Here is a 7,141-nt window from a genome sequence, read left to right on the forward strand (position 1 = left end):
CACTACCCCCATGGTCTCTCTTCCCATATATCGCCTCGGATTCACTTCTCCACATGTCCTACCTTCCAGAAAGTGGCCAATTTTCTGTTCCTAGAATTGCTGCTCTTCTCTTCGATCTCCTATTGAGTTTGTAGTTGTTCAGAATGGTTTGACAAATATCCAGCTGAACTCCTGGAACCTGGTTATATTTCATTCTTCTACTCCTCTGCTGTCTTGCTCAGTTGTCTGATTTTTTTTTAAAACAACTGATAATCAATTTATTAAGAAGGTTCATATAAGTGTCTTCAGTGGTTACTTCAACCTCAACTCCTGGCTCAATACTGATGGAAGTCATCTGCTTAACAATCTCAGAAGGACTGTGCAAACCAATGAGTCACTAGTGGATCCTCATCTGAAAATGATTTTCTTGTAGTGATTCTCACAGTCTTGGCAGGCATCCAAAGTGGTCCTTTCACTATGAGATTCTTTCCCCTTGTGCCTCTGATCAAGTCAGCACATATGTTTTCCAAAGATTTTCTAATGCGGCTGGTGAGAGAAATTCTAATTCAGTGAATTACCACCTCTGGTTCCACAGGTGTCTTCCCAGTGTCTTTAAAAATCATGGATGAGGCATGGCTTCCTGACTGACTTGTTCCTTGGTGAGAGCAGAGTGGTGAAAGCAAACAGTGAACAGCCGTGAGTCAGGAGCAGGAGCTACAACTGTGTCTTCCTCAAAGAGAAACTAATTTGATTCTTGGTATGTAAATTTGAGGTCTGCTAACTTGGCTACAAGAGCTCAGCTTTCCTAGTTCACAAACTTTGATTTGACTATGTCTGTGCTACCTACTATATATGTGGCATTGACAATTAACCATTTAATATTAGTTTCTTTGTTTTTTGAATTTAAAAAAAATTTTTTTTAAGAGCAAGAGTGTGTGAGTGCAGGAGGGGTTGAGGGGGAGGGAGAGAGAGAATCTCAAGCAGGTTCCATACCCAGCATGGAGCCCAATCTGGGGCTCAATCTCACAACACCCTGAGATCATGACCTGAGCCAAAGACAAGAATTGGATTCTTAACTGATTGAGCCCCACAGGCACCCTAAGATTACTTTCTTATATATTAATAATAATATTAAGAATAAATGAGATTAAATATGCATATCAAGGGCTTAGCACAATGACTAAAACAGTCAGTAATCAAACAATCTGTTTATCATTACTGAGTGAAAAAACTTGGATATCCCCCCTAAGTAGTGTGTTACTTTGGACAACTTATGTATCTTCCTCAACTTAACATAGGGTTATGTCCCAATAAACCCACATAAGTTGAAAATGTAAGTTATCATGAATACCATAAGAAAATGCATTTAATACTCTTAACAAACTGAACATCATAGCTTAGCCTGGCTTACCTTAAATGTGCTCAGAACACTTAATGTTAGCCTACAGTTGGGCTAAATAATCTAACACATAGCCTATTTTAAAATAAAGCATTTAAAGTCTTATGTAAGTTATTAAATGTTGTACTGAAAGTGCAAAACAGAATGGTTGTTTGGGTACAACATGGTTATAATATAGTATAATAAATATCTATCCGTTGTTCACCCTCATGATCACAGGCTCACTGGGAGTCCTGGCTCACCCTGTTTCCCAGCACCAGGAGAGAGTACCATATTGCATATTAGCACTGGCTGAGAAGAGATCAAAATTCAACATTTAAAGTACAGTTTCTACCAAAGACTGTCATTTTCACACCATTGTTGAATTGAAAAATTGTAAGTCAAAAAGATCATAAGTTAGGGACCATCTGTATGTAATTCCTTTATGCCAATATTTACATTTATGTTTCATTTATCTTTATTACTTTGTGATATTCTTATCTCTTAATCTTTAGACAATTTCATATGGTAAGTATTGCCCATTGCTAAAGGGAGAAACTCAGATGGATTGTTGCCGTGCCCCAGATCACGGAGTTAGTCCATAGTGGATGTGGATTTGAACACAAGTTCTCTGATGCTAGATCCTGATTCTTTTGTCTTTCTGTAACAGTGATCCTTAAATGAAGGGGTTAAGCATATAATCTGTATGGTCCCTTCTGTCACTAACATGTTGGCATCAAATGTTTTACTCTAAGGGATTGGGTGCCCAGGGTGAAAATTAGGTCTGAAGTAGTCAAAACAACTACAACAAATGAAGAAGCACAATACTTGGCAAACTGCAAAAAATTCAGGCTGGGAGAGGACAGTTGTTGGGTTGGTGAGACCCCTTGTGAGGTGCCCAGTTACCTTCAAATATGGAATTAAAGCCCAAACTGCAGCCACCTATTTGAATCTGCCTTCCCAACCCCCACTGCCACCACTCCCCAACAGAATAGACATTAAAAGGGAGAGAGCTGGGAAGGGACTGAGTCAACAGGTGAGACCAAGAGTAGGTTCAGATCCACTTTCTGAATAGTGGTTTTGAGAGGTATGACATCTCACTTGTCCCACGGTGCCTCCCTCTGTGGGCACAGTCACCAGAAAGCTGGGAATGGAATGAACACAGTCTGCCAAGTTGGAATGTCTTCCCTTGAATTTTGGGACCATGGTTCTGTGCAAGTGTAACAGGATGTGGAATGGGGCTTTTCTTGATCTCTCAGATCCTTTTGCATCCAAGTTTTATTTTCCAGCAGTCTTGGAGAGTACCAAAAAGTTGTGAGTAATCCCAGAATTTACAGAAAGAGCAGGAGCTGTGAAAATTCTGGCTAAAAACTGGGATGTCCAAGGTCAATGACCAAAGATGGGAAGTACAGCATATTCCCCAAAGAGTGCCAGCAGTTAGGGCCAGTTTCTTGCCTGCTGGGTTCACAACCAGGGGACAGTGTAGAGAATTAGCAGTACCACTAGCCATCTGCCTTCCTCACATCTCCCATCTTAAAGTCAAAAAGAGGATGAAGGAGATGGAGGGCATGTCTTTTTACAACATTCAGTAAGAGTGGCTTATTTTCCCTTCTTGGGAGGCAATGATCTCTCCTCTGCAAAGACAAGGGATGGTATGTCCCAAAGAGTCACTCATATTTGGTGGGGGTATCCTCCAAGCAGAGAGTCTGGCATTTTGTTATCCACAGAATGCTTAACAAGCTGTAGAAACTGCAGGCAGAGCTTGAATGTCTTCAGAGTTGTATGAAGAGAGAACTCTTAGAATTTGCTTATATTATATGGTGATTATGACGTTTTGCCCAAACTGGGACACTTTTGAGCGTGGAAGGAGGCACTCTATAATTTCTGGACAACAGGTATATAAACTTCCCAAGTCAACCAGAATGTCTGATTACTCTATAATCACAGAGAGCTTGATATATGCATATTAATTAGTTTTAATCTACTAACTCTGTGGGTGTTTGGTTAATATTGAAGTCCCCCTAATTGGGCATGCACAATTTGAAAGTGGTTAGTTAACATCTGAATGATTAAGGAATCAAATCCTCTCTCTTAAGGCACGCTGGCTTCAGTTATCCTTGTTAATTAGCAAATGAATATTAGAAAATTTTCTTTAGTGAAATTAGTGGTGCTCAAGATGTGTGACTAGACTGGCAATATTGTACAGCCATTTTTCCCTTGTATGAACAGGCTATAAGTACTAAGGGAATTCAGGAGCTGATGCTATTTGGGACAACCCCCTGCATGCAAGATTCCCAGGAAATCAGGAGACCATGTTCAGTTTCCTAAAGGAAGGTTTTGTTACCTGACTTTGACCAGCTGGCTAACTGAATATCATTTTATCTGCTTCAAGAGAACCTTTTATGCATGGTTGGATGGAAAGCTAGGATTTTATTAAGCCTATGGTATAGGTGGGTAAGACTGTTTTCTAGTTTTCCACATACTTGCCAGTATGGGTAGCAAATTTATCGTAGTATCGTAGCAAATTTATCGTAGTATCGTAGTATGGCATGTGGTACCAAAGTTGAGGGGAAGGACACAGTCCTTACCTATATCTAACTGCAGGAACCATAGGTATCTTCCAAGAAGATCCAAATTGGCTAAGACCAATGTGTACCACTTGTCATTTTTAGCCTCTCCCCACTGTGGAAGAGTGGTAGTGCTTGACATTAATCCTTGGAGATTTGAGATATGAACCTAGAGACTAGTGCCTACTGAGATCTGGAGATTTCTGATATAGGGAGGCCAAGGGAGTAAGTATCCTTCTAGAAATAACCGGAAGACATACTGTAGTGTGTCTAAGAAGGGGAGGGGAGGTGGTATCCCAGAACGTCCACTTTCTCAAGGTCCTTGGAGGCAGTGGAAGAGGACTTCAATGAAGGAAACTTGAGATTGCAAGAAAAGCAGGAGCTCTAGGCTGTGGGCTAGAGAAGGGATTAATCCATTATGGAGGGGGCCAGAGTGAAGTTTTACATTAGTCCAAGAAAAAACACACACAGTCTTTATGCAGCAACCACCACATCAGCTAAGGCCTACAGCACCACCCAGCAGAACAGGAGCAAGGTTGGGAACCCCTCCCTAAACTGAAAGGTAGTCTTCCATGACCTCAGCCTCCTCAACCTTCCTCCCTGCCCCACACCATGGGTTCTGGGACCTAGAAGAGGGAGGGGAAACATATGTTCAGAGCCCATTTCCCCCCCTACTCCAAGCTCTCAGAAACAGAGAAATGGGTTTTGTAGGCCAACCAGTGGTTTCATGCTGTATCAAGAGAAGAAAATTGATCAAATTCCAATTATTCATCTACGTTCTTTCTTTAAATTTGTTCTAGAAAAAGTCTTCCCTCATTCTTCCTGTATGTATGGTTTTAATTAGTAGCTTCAACGAGACTGCTACTATCCATTAAGGGAAATCTGTGGGAGTGTGTGTGTGTGTGCATCTGTGTTTGCCATGGTTTTAATATACACCAGATTTTGTAGCAGTGCAACTACTGTGCAAATCAAAAGAAGTAGGGGCTTCTGATGGCCTACTGATATCAGCCTGCATTTATTGCAAGCACTTCTAGTGATTCCATCATATGTGCCAGCATCTTACTCCCTCCTTATGCGTCCTTGTGTAGTCAAGGCTGAGTGGTTGTACATTCAGATAACTATTATATTATTGTTTCTTTTAAAATTATGGTTGTCAGGTTTAGCTAATACAAACATAGGCAGACCAGTCAAATTTCAGATAAACAATGGATTATTTTTGTGTGTCAGTGTGTCCTAAATATTGCTCCTCTCCTTATCTGGCAACCCTATTTATAGGACTTTTAGGGAACGTTCTTGAATTGCTTAAAATGTGTATATATAGGAAATTCCCAGTAATTTTATTTCTGGAGATATTATCCAATAGTTATCATAAGAAGGAGCTTGATAGGATTTAAAACCACTGGTTTCGTGCAAAACATGTAGCAAGGGAGGAACTACCCATCATCTACAAGCATACTCCTTGGACAGAGCGTCTCACACTTACCACCCCTATTCCTACTCATTCAAATCATTAAATAAGCATTATCTCAATTTAAAAAAAATCTTCCTTGGGAAGAATTGTGCTGCTAAGAGGCAGGTTTTCTTTATTGGTTACATCTAAATCCAGGTTAAATCAAAGTACGTGTTCTATGTATGGAGAGGAAGGTATATACAGCATTGATGACCTACAACACCTCAAATGCCATAAAATTTCTAGTGTTGTTATTAATAAACAAATTTTCTCTCCTCATACCTAATAGTCATTCGTATTGCTTCCCAGACACTAAGATATTTTTAAAAAATATCTTTTAAAATAGAAGTCTAATTGTGTAATCTTAACTCCTGCAACTTTAATATTTGATTAAAATATTGCTACCAAAATGGATAAAATAATATTTTAAGATAGTATGCCTTACTGAGAATAATCAAAGATTGAATTATGGATTTTAAAAAAAAAGAATTATGGATTTTTTTTTTTTTAAAGATTTTATTTATTTGACAGAGAGAAATCACAAGTAGACGGAGAGGCAGGCAGAGAGAGAGAGAAGGAAGCAGGCTCCCTGCTGAGCAGAGAGCCCGATGCGGGACTCGATCTCAGGACCCTGGGATCATGACCTGAGCCGAAGGCAGCGGCTTAACCCACTGAGCCAGCCAGGCTCCCAGAATTATGGATTTTTGATTAGATTCTAGGAAAATATGAAGACTATAAGCATCAGAATGCCTCCAGCCAAGCTTTATAAGGTCAGGATGAATCACCAAGTAATTTACAAAGGACAGAGATATTTTATGGTTCAGAAAGCTGCAGAAGAATAAATAAGTAAGAATTAAATAATAATCCTTAGGAGAAGGACAGGTTTATCTGGTTTATTCTGTTGCGTCTGAAGTTGCTGGAGCCAGGAATGTCTTCCAGCCCTGCATCAGAGCACATCATTCCCCTGCTTAAAACTCCTCAGGGACTTAGCATTGAACTCAGTATCAAGTTCAGAATTTTCTACATGCTCTTGCATGACCTGTTTCCTGTTTGTTTCTCCAGCCTCATCTCACACATCTACTCTAGCTCTACTGGACTCGGTTCACTCAAGTCTTTTTCCTTAGCATTCTGTCATAAGGTGTTTCAACCTAGTGTTCCCTCCCTCCGAAATCTCCTTACCTCTCACCCTTTGCCTGGCTAACTGTTGCTTAGGTCTCAATTTAAATGCGTTTTCCCAGGGAAGCTTCCCACTTTCCCTAGACTAACTTTAAGATCCTCATTATAATCTTCATAACACCTCATTTAATCCATTTGAGGTTATTTAATTTAATGAATGTAATTATTTTTATGAATTGGCTTAGATCAGTGTGCAGCACCTGTCCTGTTCAGTTTCATCTCTACTATGGAGAGGAGGGAGATGCTTGATGTTAGTCTCTTGAGATTTGTTGGAATCCCAGATCCTTAAATATATCTGTCTACTCTACTAGACTATTAGGTCTGGGATTTTAGCTGTCTTCTTTACCATCATCTTTTTTTTTTAAGATTTCATTTTATTTTTTAAAAAAGATTTTACTTATTTATTTGACAGAGGGAGAGAGATCACAAGTAGACAGAGAGGCAGGCAGAGAGAGGAGGGAGAAAGCAGGCTCCCTGCTGAGCAGGGAGCTGGATGCAGGGTTCCATCCCAGGACCCTGAGATCATGACATGAGCCAAAGGCAGAGGCTCCACCCACTGAGCCACCCAGGTACCCCACTAAGATTTTATTT

At 40.1% G+C, this 7,141-nt stretch overlaps 1 pseudogene; it reads right to left on the minus strand.

Annotated features, from left to right (window-relative positions):
• Positions 1-217: 217 nt before the first annotated feature.
• On the minus strand, positions 218-602 carry LOC122903497 (annotated as a pseudogene).
• Positions 603-7,141: the final 6,539 nt, after the last annotated feature.

The sequence above is a fragment of the Neovison vison genome, chromosome 3, assembly GCF_020171115.1.
Source record: "Neovison vison isolate M4711 chromosome 3, ASM_NN_V1, whole genome shotgun sequence".
NCBI lineage: Eukaryota > Metazoa > Chordata > Mammalia > Carnivora > Mustelidae > Neogale > Neogale vison.